This window comes from Protomyctophum parallelum (genome assembly GCF_964188405.1).
Source record: "Protomyctophum parallelum genome assembly, chromosome: 1".
NCBI classification, from domain to species: domain Eukaryota; kingdom Metazoa; phylum Chordata; class Actinopteri; order Myctophiformes; family Myctophidae; genus Protomyctophum; species Protomyctophum parallelum.
In genome coordinates, this window is record NC_139697.1 from 84354651 (window position 1) to 84372226 (window position 17576).

General features: G+C 40.6%; 1 protein-coding gene across 1 annotated transcript in view; it reads right to left on the reverse strand.

Moving 5' to 3' along the window:
* nrip1b (nuclear receptor interacting protein 1b) overlaps nucleotides 1–13596 on the reverse strand; it is an 80736-nt gene extending 67140 nt beyond the window's left edge. Inside the window, exon 1 of the mRNA XM_083785582.1 lies at nucleotides 13565–13596. The gene's annotated coding sequence lies outside the window, so the exon portion shown is untranslated. The remainder of the gene's footprint in view (nucleotides 1–13564) is intronic.
* Between the last annotated feature and the right edge of the window lie 3980 nt (nucleotides 13597–17576).

Below are 17576 nucleotides of genomic sequence, written 5' to 3' on the forward strand. Positions count from 1 at the left end.
ACTTAGAGCACTACTGAAAGAACACTAGCATGCATACAGTGCTTTGTCATCCTAACCCATAAGCCCCATTTTTACAGCACTCACAGGCGCACTGTGTGGGCAATTAGCCCGGCTGTCACCACACCAGTGGGAATGAAAGGGCACCTCGTGACCCCTGGGTCATGCGGGATCAAAGGTCACCCCAGGGCCAGCGGTAAGTCTGGTGGAGAGCGCACAGCCGCACACATCAGCATGCACACGTGCACATATGCACTCACATATGCAGCTCCTACAGAACTGGCGAACCTCATTATATTTTTCAATGTCTCGCAGAGTTTACTGACCTGCAGTGACACGATAGATTATGTAAAGGAGGAGTAAACAGCAGCCTTAGAGACCCAGGGACGAGGTCTGGCTGCCCTCTCCTCTTTGCTGTATTACTGTAAGGTTGGGAAGGGTGAATGTGGCCCTGGGGACATTCAAGTAGATGGTGATGGGCGGACTGAGAGTGACATTTAAGATAGAAATGACATCAAGTGTGGCACTGCTGTGCCCTGCAGCAAAGCACCGCATGGAAGCAATGTCAGTGTGATCAGACTTGGCTCTGAAAAGCTGCGGATCCAACACACACATCCAACCGTTCACTCGTACGCACACGTGCACATATCCGTTACACGTGTCGACCACGGCTCACGCTAAGCGACTCTTAACAAGAACCGCCAACTTCCAGATGTAGATGCCTCATTCTGCAGTAGCTACAGTGTAGGGCTAGGCGATAAGGACACAATCACAATGTTATGACCAAATAACTCGAGATTGATATTGTGACGATACTATGGTATTGTGACGATAATTATAAATAATAATAAAAAAATATTTGTAATTTAATATTATATGTTTCAAAATTTGAAGCGATCTGGAGTCTCATATCACAATATCAATAGAATTGCCCAGCTCCTTCTATATATATATATATATATATATATATATATATATATATATAATACACACACACACAGTATATAGATATATCTACATATTTATTTTATGGACAATTCATACTTTTTATTTGCTGTACTTATTCTTATGGTTATTTTGATAATTGGATAATTAAAACAAACCATGCATTGAAGTGTGGGATTCTGTGCATGTCTGATGAGTGTGTATGACCAGAAGGGTGCCTCACATTCCAGTAATGTACAAGAAAATGGCGAGTTATATCCAGGCAAAACACACACACACACACACACACACACACACACACACACACACACACACACACACACACACACACACACACACACACACACACACACACACACACACACACACACACACACACACACACACACACACACACACACACACACACACACACACACACACACACACACAAGCTTCAAGCTTCAACACCAAGTAACATCTCAACATATCAGCAGATCACAAAATCCAATTACCTTATTCATACATGCCACTGTGACCTTTGACATAACATTCAAATGGTCAATTCCAGTACAGCTCTGAGAAGTACAGTGACCATGAGAAATTGTTTTTACCCCTGTTGAAAGCTTATCTTGAACTGGGGCTATATTTTATAACAGATTTGTTTTGTGTCCTACATAAGTCATCAGAACTACAACTCCCAAGGAGACCGGAGATCAGATATGGAGGTCCGGCATCATCAAGGACAGAGAAGCCATTTAAAGGTGACATTTCAGTCAATGCAGCAGATGCTGCCAATCTATCTTTTCTCTGCTCTATCCTCCTGGCCATTTTTTTTTCTTTTTACATTCCTCACCCTCTACACTTTACAGTACCTCCCTATTTTCCTCATGTGCTCTCTCCTTCCCTTTCTCCGTCCTTCTTTTTGAGGCTGTCTTCTCTCTGTATATTTCTCCTCATTCTTCTCCTTCTGTTCTGTCCTCAGACTCCTCACCCCCCCCCCCCCCCCCTCCCCCTCTGTCTCTCTCTCGCGCTGTCGTGCTGACGAGGCAGTAGGCAGGAAGCAGCGTAATAAAAGGAAGCGCTAATGAAAGGTTGAACGGGGTCAACATACTCGCATACCTTTGTGGGACAAGGGGACTAGAGGTCGTTCATTCCAAGGGGACAAACAGTTTCACTTTTTGATGGGGTGTGTCAAACATTCAAAAGGTCACAACAAAGGGCACAAGGGCGTGACCCCTGGGCTCAAATTCTGAGCACCCAGGGGTCAGAGGTCATGGCAGGAATGCTGGGTAAAGGGGAGGTTGGGAGCAGGGTCGAAGGTGCAGTCTCCATCCCCCAATGAACCAACGCGTTCAAAGAAAACTATATTTTGTTAAGACTGGAGTTAGAATTACAGTACAGCAACGTGAAATCCCTCAATTACAGAAGTAACTGGACAATGCATCGCTGATCTGTTGTTTCAAGACCGTCATAATAAAAATTGCATACGTAAAACAGGTAACCACTGCCAGCAGTCATACATACGGCAGTCAGTAGGATGGATGTCCAATGTAATAAAGAAATACATGGTTGACTGTAACCAGTCTAACCACCCAAATAACTATTGTTTCCTCAGACACATTCATAACACCGCCAAATAAAATGATTCAGATCTTTACCTGTGTAGCATTTGGCTGCAATTTGACTTCAGCATGTCTCACCTATAATAGCTTAGAGGCACCGAGCTAGGTGAGACACTGCCATCTTGAGGAGTGTCATAAAAGAGCCTGTAAATTATAATTGTACAAATATCCAAAATCCATAATTAAATTAAACCAAGTATGTGATACTTTACAACAAGGCAATAATGTTAATTAATTCTACAGACGGCATTATTTATCTAACTAGCAGCTGTGTGTTGTGGAAACCATTCTGGCTTAGAGTTATGTGTAACAGTATAGAATTTTTAAAGTAGTATATATAATTACAGAATCAGAGTCCCTGATATATAGTAATTGTCACATTGCATTTTGATACTACACTTTGAAAGCCACATTCCTTATATCTGCTTAACCGTTATCTGGACAGAAAAGCTGCTAACACCAAGACTATTTTGGGTGGCTGACATTTACGTTTCATCATTCAAGTGCAGTAGAGCAAACACGTCTGCTAGAGACAGGACACGTGTCGTGCACTGCAGCCAAGTTAATGTGAACTAATGAGATTGTGTTCCTGCCCAAAGTCAGAAGAGGGCGCTGTATTGACACGTCCAAACACTGTTAAGTGTGTGTAGAATTAGAATTTGTTCCATTCATTTGACATACTGACACCTGAATATGTTGCAATGCATGCAACATAGCTAATTAGAATTGGACTGCCACAGTAACACAATCGTAATGATGTAGGCAAAGTTCTGCCAGAAATGGAAATGGATGGGATGAATTTTATAACAATATTGGACTACTAATAATGGACTACATACTAACATATAAAATATGCAACAATGCAAACAGCTTGATAGTTATGGGATATATTTACAAACTACATTAAGAAACTACATTAAGAAAGAAATACAGGTGTGCTTCCTCTGGATGTTGCCCTTGGTTTAGGGCAGGCAGTGGGTGCTCACTGCTCAGCTTAAATCAAATACATTATAACTATTGTTAAGACATCAATACAAGAACATTTTACAATATATGATTTGGGGTTTACAATACATGGTATGAAACCATTTCTTATCGTGAAAGTGTGGATGCTAATCAATCTCCACACATGTTCGCAAGTCTCTCCACTCCAATACCAATGGATGGCACTGTTGAGCATCACACACACACACACACACACACACACACACACACACACACACACACACACACACACACACCCCGGTACGGTACAGTACAGTACCACTCAGTCACTAGCTACCGGTGCCCGTTTGCATTCAAAATCCCCAGTGATAACCAACAAGATATCCAAGGTTATTATGGCACGCCCCTACCTACATTACAGACTATATCCTGACCTGCACACTGCAATCAACAACAATATGTAACTCTCCCTTCACTACAAAAACGTGGCTATGGAATGACATCACTCATGTGGTCAGGACTGCAGAATCCATGACTGAGTCTTCAACGTTCGACTTGGGCTACTGTTTTTCTGTCTGCTATTGCTTTTCGTCAAATATTCAATCTTCAAACAAATCTTTCTCATGTCATAGATTTATGACATAGATAATTTATGCCATGGACAACATGGTTATGGTCAATAGACCCTGAAGAAATACTGTGTATGTTACAATAAATGCAACAAATCTCTGTACGTACAGTATGTCTGTACTAGGTGTATCTGGAGAACCATTTGGCCGACCGACTTCAACTAAATGATACCTCAATTATAAATAAGAAATAAACTACGAATGCTGCATCACAGTTGAACAGTGAACATTTTGAGGGAATTTAATAAAAATGTATTTAGTCAGTGTATATTGTTTTTGGGGGAATGTAAGTTATCACTATATTAACATCATGACATCTATTCATGTCATACATAATATGTACTCAAGTGAGTAGTTCTCTGTTACAAACATGCTGTCATTACTTGACATTGTTACCGTTACATTGTGTAACATTTGCTTTGTTGTTCTTGTTCTGCTGTATGTCTATTGTGTATACACAATCTATGCCAACCACGAGATATCACGTTTTTAGCTAATAAAAACCCTCCTGTGCCAAACACGAGATTTGATAAGAGTATTCTTTTTAGATGGGGTGACATCATCTAAACCCAAAACTCCATGCACACTCGCGCACACGCAGTCTTTAGTGGCTTTAGGGCTCAGATTGAGGTAAAGGACGATAGAGCTTAATAAAACATTAATACGACCTCGACCGGTTAGCATATTAGCGTTTCTATCGCTAAATCACAGCCACGACTCTGACTCGAAAATGGCCGATTACTACTTCACAAGAGCAAATCGCGGAGTCTTCCTCACTGCTTTTTTGTGCATTCTGTTGGCACTGATGCCAGAATCCAGGCACTACAAATTATAAAACGTTGATACTAGTTCACACGCACATCTTCAACCTGCCAGCTCAGAAGATCTATACAATCGCCACAGCTTCAAGGTGGGTACCCTCGATTAGTGTCACCAATTCACTATACAACCAAATGTGAAATATGGACACAATCTCCCCTTCTGTTCCTGAGTTATGGCATTAAAATAATGGCCAAAAAAGTGTTTTTGCAGAACATTATGTCACAATGAAGTTGTCCTTTGACCCTTTATGTTATACTTCATCATGTTTATCCCATTACACATTTGTGTGAAATTGTGTCATAATTAGCATTATGAATTACTAGAATTTCGCGGCCGTAGTGTAGTGTAGTGTAGTAAACACGTTATGGCTCATACACACTGCCCGGTATTTGCTCCGATTATGCTGTCGGGGAGCATTTTTGGCGCTGGCCGACAAAACCCCTGATCTGACGTTAAGCGGTGCCCAAAAGTTATAGATCACAAAGGCTTTGCAGGTAGAGCACATTACATGGCCCTACAAATATATATAATTTTAATATAAAAAACTATTTTTGCATCTGCCGCTTGAGATGACCTGAGATGACTTGATTGATTGACATAAAAAAGGGCCTGTCAGCTCAAACACACAATGCAATAGTTGTTGCGTACAATCATCAGTAGCAAAGTCAAATACCAAAAATAAAAACCCTACCATTTCCATTTTCCCCCCTCTATTTCCCATTCCATGTGCGTTTGTCTTATAGTTTCTCTGGCCTCTGTACTACTGCCACCTACCGTCCATTCATTGTATTACACAGTGGGTGAAAAAAACACACCCCTTAAGACTAAACCCAACCAATCAGAGGTGTGGCTTCCAGAGGTACCTTTGACATGACATTTTGTGTGTGTGTGTGTGTGTGTGTGTGTGTGTGTGTGTGTGTGTGTGTTTCGATGTGCAGGGCGTTGCTGAAAATGAGCACCTGTGCTCAGCTACTTCCCTGGGTAAAAAAAAAAAAAGAAAGGTACCTTTCAAAACCTATAGAAGTCAGCCTGGTACAGACGAAGGGGACACCACTGTATGTAGCCTCAATTACATTTTGTAACTATTTTCTGCAATGGGATGATAGTTTTATTTGGTGGGTATATGAGCTGGTTGTTTATTGGTAGCCTATATTAGCCCAATATTGGCGTTATGCATTTCACTTGAATAATGTTGTGTGCGCACGTGCGTGTGTGGAGAAAGACAGTTATTTAATGAAAGTGAAGATTATAACGTCCTGTATTGGTAGCCTATATTAGCCCAATATTGCCGTTACGCATTTCACTTGAATAATGTTGTGTGCGCACGTGCACGTGCGGAGAAAGACAGTTATTTAATGAAACTCAAGATTATAACGTCCTGTCTTGCTGCCGTGGCGCCGCCGTGCGTGTATAGCCTGTGTGTGTGTGTGGGACGTGGCGAGAGAGAGAGAGAGGCGTGGCGAGAGAGAGAGAGAGATCGTGGCTTCCAGGCGTGCGTGTGTGTGTGTGCAAGCCAGGCGTGCGTGTGCGTGTGTGTGCAGGCGTGTGTACTCGGCAGTTGGCTGGCAGGCGAAAATAGCCAAAGCGTTCTGTGTAATCGTAATATGTAGGCACAAACAAACTACAGACAAAGTACAATGTTGATGGAACTAAGAGATTCGCTGAGAGAGCGATATTTTAAATACAGAGATTTAGAAGGAATAAGCAAAATCGTGAGGCGAAAATTCCTCTCCCCTTCCTCGTTTCTCTTCTCCTGCGGGAGATCAGAATGAGATTCTGAGAGCTAGTGTGGGCCTATTAGAAGACAGGGCAGTGTTGCCAGGTTTGCGAATTGTAAGCGAGTCGTAGTGTGTGTTGAATGGCATTTGAATGGCATTTGTGGGCTTGTGAATGAATTTTCTCACATGTAATTTGTGCTCACTTGCATAGACCTGGCGAATTTAGCGTGGTGAAAGGGCAACAGTGTTCCGGGGGTGTGGGTGCTTCGGGCGATAATGTTTGTAGTAAACAAATGCATTGCCGCCGTGAGTGTGGACGGGAGGCATCTTTGGTGGCACTGCAATGATCATTTTTTGGCGGGTGGTGTCGAGTGTTGGCGTTGGGCGCGATAGGAGGAGATAGGTCCCGGACACTGCGAAGTTAAGTGTATGACGTCACTGCCGTGTGAGTGTGTGTGGGTGTAGTGTGTAAGATGGTGTTGTGGGTGTTGCAATAGCGACGTAGCCGTTGTGGCTTTGGGTTTCTTGCCATGTGTTGGGTACAAGTTCTCTAATATATAATAGATTGAATTGTGGCTCAAATGATGCTTTGTAAGGTCACTTTTATTTGTATGTTTATTTTGAATAAGGCATTTCTTTTAACAAAAGCAAATAATTCATAATAATAACAGTACTAAAATAAATGAGTTCTAAATAAATAAAAGGGTGAGAAAAAGCATAACTTCATAACTGCCAGATGTAATGAAATTCCCTCCAGGCATTCCTTTGATATCGTGTTCATGAGAATGGGACAGACAGTCACAGAGACCCACCAAAACCTTCACTTCATCATTTTATCCTATAAGTAATTTTTGTGAAGTCAGTGTCCTTGAACTTTGACCAGCAAATAATAATGGCGTATCCAAGATATTAAGTTCAATGGGGCATACGACAGATGGACAACCCGAAAACATAATGCCTCTGGCCACGGCTGTTGCCGGCAGAGGCATAATACATTGTGGTAAATATATTTAAACATATTGTTAGTCACTAACACAAATGTGTTTGTATTGTAATTTCACATGAATTGAATTATAGTTCAATTAAACTGCTCCACATTTGGCTGCATGGGGATCTTCTGGAGCACACTGAATGACTCCAGAAAACCACTGCCAGACTAATGCATGGCCACTTGCCTTGTTCAGAACAAATTGTTCATGGCACTTACATAGCACATGACAATTTGTAAGTCGCTCTGAATAAGAGAACCTGCTAAATGCCTACATTGCATTTGCACCTTTAGATCGTTGGAGTTGGACTTTTTCAAACCATTATTTAATCCGGAGAAGAGTGCAGATGGCTCACAGCAATGCTCCGCTTCACACTCACACTGTTACAGGTATGTGCACTACACAGTAATCCCTCAGTGTTCATTAACCTAAGGGTGTACAAATGTGATCAAATTTCAGTCTAACTTGAAATGGGTAAGAATCTGTATTCTGCATGTAACTTCATGTAACTGTAACATTCAGTCATTACAACATTGCACACTTCTTACTAATAGGCAATAGACCACTTTTAGAAGAAGAAGAAGAAGAAGAAATAATAATGATCAAATGAATATAGTTGTGAAAATAAGATTCTTGATTTTCCACTGAAAAAAATACCGTAATAAGCACCATCTTTGTTTGCTATTGACTGAAAAATAATGACCTATTTCTCACACAGATGACCCAATCTTTCAGCAGCAGCCCAACTGTAAATACAGTACAGTACATGAAAGGTCTTGTGCAGTATATCTCTGCATGAAAGGCAAAAACACTATAGAGAAGAGCATACTGTATATGCTTGAAGTATTTAAATGTGTGGAAATAAAATGGTGCCATGATGACTGTTATGACTGACTCTTCTTCATTTGGATGTATATTTGAATTGTCATTTTTGAAATGCTGCATTTGAGTCAATTGATTGATTGATTACCTTATTAACAGTTTGCATGGACAAGCACTGGGAAGTACAGTACAATACAAGGTCTGCTAAAAGGATGACTCAATTAATCGACAAAAGCAGTGTCATTTTGGATCCCGAAAGCTCTTCTGGGTAGATGAGAGATTACACAGTGCTATGGATGGATTTAATATCTGTGTCTAGACATAAAGGCTCATAATACTGTACTGATCATATGAAATGACCTTCATTTTGTGAACAAAATATATTTCAAAATGAGCTAAAATGGCCGAGCTACAAGCTAACAACACGTTTCATTGCAACACGTTGTGAACTAGTAGATTGGCTATCGTCTCTGTGCGACTCAATAATCAATCCAATGCAGCATACAGAAAATACAGTAGGTGAACATTTGGCAAAAAGTATCAAATCTAGAAGCTCCCAATGCATCACAACACATCACGTTGTGAGCTTGTAGATCTGCGATTATTTGATTTAGAGGGAAAATGGTATAGTATAGACTAGAGAGTATAGACCCCTGGAGGACACCGGTCAATTCAATATACCGTATAATTGGTTAAAATTATACGGTGTTACATTAATTACAACGATGTTTCTGCTGTCATTCATTTTTAAAGGATATTGTAACTGTAAAATTAGGTTTTTCATATCCCACTGTGCAATGCTCCTCCACTGGTAGGCACAACCCAAACAAAGACCAGTAGCAGTTTGTTTTGTTTCTCGTCTGTTATGTTGTTATGCTGTTATTACAACGGGTGGCATGGATCCTACTGGTGCCTCCCGATGGATACACAGTGATGGCTCACTGCCTCTATTGGATTATGGGAGGGATTTGAAACTAGGATTAAGCTACGGGACTGTAGACAACAAGGGGGCTGTGTGTACTTGGGCATTTAAGGGTGCACAGTGGTGTATGTGTGTGGGTGTGTGGTCATGTGAATGTGTATTTAGAGTATACTGGAGGCCACACCAGCTCACCTCTTCACCATTGTCTGAGGCTGGTTTGCGACAAAGCGCCTAAAACATGAACCTCCTCTGCTTCACTCTGGTAAGACTGTTATCTGATATTGTCTCTTATCTGAGTTTGTCTATCAAGGAGACTTGTTTAGATTCTGTCAGAGGAGGTCATTGTTTTGTAAGAGTCTGGGGAGAGTTAGTCTTTTGATATTATTGCTGATGACATGCATCTGCAATGGACTCTTGTGAAGAGACAAAACACATACAACTTTCAAGGCTTTATAAAGTTCCCTAGAAGAGTGCATGTACTGTTTTGGTCTCTATTATTTTTAAACCTGTGAATTGTGTTGACTATTTTGTGATTTGTTGGTTTGTAATAATGATTGTTTATACTGTACTATACATATGGTGTACACGTACACCTTAATCAAGGATCAGTGTCAGTTGAGCCTAATTTATATTTATATAAGTGTTTATAGTTTATACTGTACAATATATCTTCATGATTCAAATTTGTATTCCATCAGTGGAGGTCGAGAGATTAATTTAAGTTGTGATCCAAATTTGAAATTATATTATCAAATATAAATAGCTTTTAAAGCGACATGGTATTGAAACTAAATCTCAGATGTTTTCTTTAACCTTCAGTGTTATTCAAATGTCCAAACAGAGAGAGAGAGAGAGAGAGAGAGAGGGTTACACCACATACTGTAGCTTTGTGGTGGAAAGCATAACTCTCTCCTACAGTATGACTATTTTGTGGCAGAGGCCAAACTTTATGACCTTGACAAATAAAACGTGTAATCATGTATTGGATATAATTTTATTAGACTTTGAAATGGTTTGAATGGTCCGAATTACATACTAATTATAATTATGACACAAGCATAACTTCAATTAGAGATCCTAACTAGAAAAAGTGCCCTTCCGGGCACAGGTCTCCACCAGGTTATCCACAGATCCGTGCAGTTAGAGGTAAAAACACTTTTCGGCCAGTTATAGCGCCACCTTGAGGCTGAGTTGAAATTGTTCATGTGGCATTTTGTCCTCGGCCTAGTGGGAATGTGGGTGCACAATTTCAGGGAAATCACGCGATGTGTTCATGATTTGCAGCATTTTGTTTGAAACTGAGCACTCTTGTGAACTTTGGAAGCCAATCTTAACCAATCAGGATGGAGTCTGCTAAATCTGAAAGACCCGTTTCGTTGAATGGCTCTAGAGAGACTGTGTACCAATTTGCGTGATGTTTGGACAAAATCTGTAGGTGTACTGTGCAAAAACTTGTTTTACACAAAGCGGCCTCCTGGTGGCGCTATAACAGGCCGTTCTGGAAAGTTTGGGGCAGAGGTTCATGGTTGGCATCCAGGGAGTGTGTGTGCAAAATATGGCATCGACCGGGTTAACGGTGGCCGAGATTAGCTGTTCACGGACACACGGACACACGGACACACACACGGACACACGGACACACACACGGACGGACACGCGGACGGACGGAGTGCAAAACATACTCTCCCCACATGCCTTCGGCCTGGTGGAGACAATTAGAGTTTGACCAATATTATATATTGGTGTGGCCGATATGTTGGTCATTATCTGACTTTTTGGATAATACCGTTATAGACAGCTGATATATCGAGATTGATACGTCCCTATATTTTGGGCATGTCATTCTTGGTGAAAATGTTCAGTTTTAAAAACACGTTGCGAAGCATTATGAGCTTGTAGATCGGCTATTTTTGACATTTCCTTTTATAGGGAGTAGGTAAAATAAATTTGAGCTAAATGTTCTCAAATAGAACATTTTATCTACGTTTTTCAAATTGCTTAGAATTTTTATTTTGGACAAAATATCTGTAATCACGGGTTTAGTTCAGGCTCTAATCCTAAAAAAATGAATATACAGTAAATCCAGTTCAGCATTTTCTTTTTCTTGCCTAGGAGAGTTCTACAGACAGCTTAAATGAACCTGCATACAGCAAGAGCTTCCATGAAGCCATTCCACATTGCCCATACAGGTCTTCTCTCCTGAGGCATGAGTCAGGGCTCGGGGGCTCTGATCCGTGTATCCATAGATTGGTAAGCGTGTTTTGGCTTCATTTCATTTAACCATTTAAACTGTAGTCTTGGAGAACTGGACTTGAGTTACAACTGTACATAGACCACTTTTTCCGTTTACACCAAATCTCTTCAGCCGAAAATAGCCGAGCATTGTGAGTTTGTAGAACTGCTATTTGTGGCTAATATAATGTTCACCCCAGAATATGACGCTGGGGTTAATCACTTATTCTTAAAAGGACATGAAAGACTAAAACTGTTTTTGTTAGATGTTAAACAATAAATCCATCCATTATCTATCATCCGTACAGTAGGCCTACTACATCCCACTTTCAGACAAAGGTTGTAACTTGAAATTAATGTGAAGAAACTAACAACTGATTCATTTACTGGTTTCCTACAGGAGGCACCTAAGACCCACTCGCCAAAATTTAAATGGAAGTACAGAAGGTAGATGCAGCACATTTTTGTAAATAGGTGCTAAAATACAGTGGTTAAGTGCAAATAGTATACAAGGCTTATTATTTAGAATGGGAGAATAGCATACATTCATATATGAAACCAAGATTTATGGCTTGAGTCTCAGCTAATGATCGTTGAAGTTTGAATGACAGTTAAAACAGTAGCAATCTAGGCGTTCTATTTCCACCTGGTCCACAGAATGAACTCATTTGTCATATCATTTACATTGATCTACTTTCAGAAAAAAAGATAATTAACTTTGGAATAACACTCTTTGTCTTTGCAGGTCACACATACCGCTATCAAAATCTGCCAGAGAAACATTTGGTTGGTTTCAATTCAAACTATCCAAACATCATGTTTGTAATGTTAAAGAGCTAAAGGGATTGTGTATTTTCCGATTGTGTCATTTTGCATGGAGTTAAAATTCTACACCTTGTCATGGTCTTGTCCTCCCCAATCTGTCTGTTACAGACAACAAAGACAGGAATGACACATTCTGGATATCATCTAGCGACACCACTCATCAAATGACTGCTCAGACCACAGGTAAGAAAACATGTCTACATGAGCAAAGACTAAAAGGGTGCTATTTATTAAGCCTGATTTATACTTTTTGAAAGATAACTTTTGATTGTGATATTGATGCAAATACGCCGTACATTCTATAGTTGCTGAAAAGCACTATATCACATTCTTGTGCATGAACTGAAATATAGAAACGGGCCATTTATCAGTTAACTAACGGTTAACACATGTAAAATAACTCTTCAGAGATGTGTGACAGTCCTTGGCAGAGCTCCATGTTAGTGAGGAACAACAGAACGGAGGAACTGAACTATGAAAGTGGAAAAAAAGACCTGCCAACTCAGGTAAAATCTATAAGCACACAACGGTCACCTTCCTTTTGTCAGCTCTATGCATTTTCAGCTAATGCACTGCTCTTTTTGACCTTTAGCTATACGTTTGTTGTGTGTTGAATCTACCTACTTATCAAAAAGACAGGAGGATCAGTGTTCTCATATAACTCATACTAACAAGCAACCAAAATAAGTCTGACTTGGTATTTCACTGCTAGGTGGACAAAAAGTCATATTTCGGCATTTAGGTGCAGAAAAGTTAATAACACAAAACATTTGGCGGGAGGGCAAACGTGTGCAAGTCACATATCAGTAAAGGGCAAACCAACACTATTGTAAAATGGCTAAGGCTTCACTCAGTACCCAAAATATCAACTCAATCAGTGGAACCACTGTCTTTAGATCTTTATATTTCAATGGCTTGTCATTTTGGTGATACAGTGAAGTGACACTTAATGCTATGACCTATCAGTCAGATTTCCATTACTTCGGACCGTTATGCCTGTGTGACATACAGAGTAAATAACTGTAGTTTAAGCTTGTAGTATTTTTGGCGCCAATCACATTTATAACAACAACAGCAGTACAGATGGCAGAACATTGCCTAAGTAATCCCTTACCCACATGGCCGGTCAGTGTCTCGCAGGCTTGACCCCTGAAGTACCTGGACATATGTGCACGCGGATTTGCACGTGAGGAAAATGGCAGTTTTGCTTCCATCCTGCATTCCTCCTGTAAAAGGGAAAGAGTGTATTACATACTACTAATAGAATGCATTATTACCTAGTTACGTTTCTCCACGTAGAATTGGATTAAGTCAAATCAAATGTATTTAAAATCAACTGTCAACAAAAACAAATGTTAACAATCATTCTGTTACTCTTCATGTGACCACCACGCTCTGACTTTAGGTGCGTTACTCGTTCAAAACATATCAAATAAATAACGGTAGTGGGTCACACACACCAACTGCATTTATTTCATTTTTGAACAGGGACAACCGTTTCGGCTATCCAGCCTTCATCAATTGAAACCTACTACTGCAGTGATCGTCTCCTGTGATCAATGCGTTTCTGTGTTTGTGTGTGGACACAGATATCTTTGTTGTATGGGCACTTGGGCAGGGTTTTTTTAAACGGAGGACAAAAATATCCGTTTTGAAAAAGATCCATATAGGTGTAGGCCAGGCCTAAGAAAGAAGAAACAAGTGTTGCATACCCTGGCTTTGTATGAAGCTCTTTTTAATTTATTGACGTTTCGTCCTGCTGGCAGTGAAACGTTGGTCTATAGGCCAGGCAACAACAAAGAGGCACCTAATGGGGATCAGACAATCATGACTGGGTGGGGAAGAGCAATCAAGTAGCGGTCTGGACCTGACCAGACCGCTACTAGTATTGCATACTAGTAGCGGTCTGGTCAGGTCGATTTCTGCTTACAAATGGGTCAACAAAAAGGATTTCACACCAGCAGTGTAGACGCTTCTCAGTGTGAACATTGCGTAAGTCTGTCCAAGGTTAAGAGTGACACCCTCGTAAATAAGCAGGTTGTGCTCCAGTGAGAGCTCCGGTGGAGCGAGGGGATCAAAGCAGCAGCACCGGGCTGGGGAGCAGACACCGACATGCAGGCCGGAGGAGTGCAGATACTCGATGCACATCTCTGGCAGATTATTTGGATTTACACATTTTACGTACGAAATAGGCCATGGTGTGATGGCTTCATCTTGATTTTTGTTTTCCCACCTACAACGCTTTGTCTCAAACCAGCAAACGTATTCACTTTTTGCTGGCTCGAACCCGCAATGCAGTGGGGAAAGCGGCAGTCGCCCCTCTGCAGACTTTGCATTCAACCTGGCCACATTCCCAGAATGTACCAGAATGTTGAATTCAGCATTAGGCAAAACTAGATGAAATTACTTGTAGGCTATATGAAATACCATTCATTACTTTAGGTTGCTGTGTTTGACCCTTGACTATGGGGTGCAGGAAAATGTATAGGTAACAAAGGTACACACACACACACACACACACACACACACACACACACACACACACACACACACACACACACACACACACACACACACACACACACACACACACACACACACACACACACACACACACACACACACACACACACACACACAGGAATATTTATATATAATATCAACAAATTAGAACATAGAACATAATACATTAATATGAATTACCAGGGTAAAACTATTAATCATATCTTATGAAGAATAATTGATTATGATAAAGACATCATTTACTCAATATATTACGTCGTTTTTTTCCTGAGCAATTCTGAGTGATCACATTTGTCTTATTTCTGTTGTCTTTTTCTCTTCATTTATGTGTTTTTTTCCTTTTCATTTTTTTCTCCCTCGTTTTTTCTTTAAGTTTCCCTTTGTTGTGAAAAGGAAAGGCAAAATAAGTCATTGGCTTCAGTCTACTCTACAAAATTGGTCAAATCCATTTGTTGTGAAAAAAGATGAAATTAATACATTTAATGTTCCTTTTTTATGACCAAAATAAACAACTACCTACCTACCTACATACGATACAGTATATTTATGAGATGCAAAATATATAAACTGTATTAATAAGATTAGATGTTATGGCTCAACAACTACTGTGAGAATGAAAAGAACTTGCACACCTCACTTTGACTTTTAATAGTGTCTCAGAGCTTGGCAGACAGCTTAATGTGTGCAGAGCACTCCAGTACATGTAACATAACTTTTCCCTGTTCCAGAGGGCTGAGACAACACCCCGAGGGACACTGAAGAGGCTTCAGAGGCTGGTGCATGTCAAGAAAAGAGGGAATACGAACAGCGTATGGGAGAATAATGGTGAGTTACTGAGCATGATGTTTCTCAAGGGCCTGCGGTGTATACTGTACCAGAGATGATCATATCGTATCATATGGCTGAAGCTGCTATTGACACAGACACCGGTATGTACGGTCCTTTAACCTCTATTTTGGTCATGTCATCTTCATTAAAGGCAAAGATTTTCAAAGATGTTCAGATGAGCTATTCTCGCTATTCATCATGTGACAAAGTACATACAGTAGGGCTTAACCACATTAAACCTATATGGTTGAGCACAGTCCCTCAGGGCTTATTATTCCATTATGATTATTGTGGGGAAAGCTTTTTCTGAAAATAGCCGATTGACAAGCTCAGAACGAACGCTGATCAGCTATTTTCAGCGAAAGCGTCCCCTACAATACGGATGCTGGGGTTAAAGTGGTAAATTGGATAATATATCCATAACTCAATATTCATTCATGCTCATTTTCATGTCACTTGGCAGACGCTGTGTTCAGTGAAGACAAGCCCTCGTCCTTAACGTGCATGGGGCTGGGTAGATCTGCAGAGAAGCCACCCAACAGTCCCCTAGCACACAAGCAACAGCAGCATAAAGAACTCAGTCAACTCACTGACATAGAACAGCTAGGATGGAATCCTGAACATCACTGGAGTCCTTCAGAATGCCCCCAGAATTCACCATACCACACGTGTCGTCTGCCTCCAAATGAGCCGTGGGTCTGTGACTATGACTTCACCCTTGGTCCACGGACCACAAAATGGGATAATTTTGAAAGCTTGGTACACGAACTGGATGCCAAACAGTGTGACCTCTCACCACCACTTCGCTCCATCACAGATTTAGACTTCTCAAAATCTACAGTAAGCTATGCTAATCATCATTCTGTGTTGCAAAAGACACCAAAATGGCAGTCGCTGACCGTTCCTTAGAGTAAAAAACCTGAATGTCTTTCCATATAGATTAGCCACCACTGGATGTTTTTTGTTGTCCCTCCCCCGCCAAAAAAGTTTTCTAAATCATGACAATTTTCTGAAATATTTGAGGCACATTTTAACGATTTTTCAAAAATAGCAGACCTACAAGTTCATGAGCTTGTAGATCTGCTATTTTTCAATAGCTAAATTATAACGCATGCATGTAACCACCAAAAGGGGTTCCCACTCAAAAGGGGTTAATGATGCTTGTACAGTTTATTATCTTATACAATGATAATTGTTCTGAACTTCTGATCAGTGAAGAGACAAGTTTATCGATATGGGATAATATAGAGGCTGCAATGATTATGATATATCCATAATACAAGTCCGTACAGTATATCTACAGTACATAACACAAGAGGCAAAGATTATACATCCAATGAGGTCTCAAGTATTCTTTCAGGGTTATGCTGCATGTTTTAAAACTTAAATGATATAGAATTAATTTATACCATATATATATATATATATATATTATAACATTAGAGAACTTGTACCCAACACATGGCAAGAAACCCAAAGCCACAACAGCTACGTCGCTATTGCAACACCCACAACACCATCTTACACACTACACCCACACACACTCACACGGCAGTGACGTCACACACTTACCTTCGCAGTGTTCGGGACCTATCTCCTCCTATCGCGCCTAACGCCAACACTCGACACCACCCGCCAAAAAATGATCATTGCAGTGCCACCAAAGATGCCTCCCGTCCACACTCACGGCGGCAATGCATTTGTTTACTACAAATATTATCGCCCGAAGCTCCCACACCCCCGGAACACTGTTGCCCTTTCACCACGCTAAATTC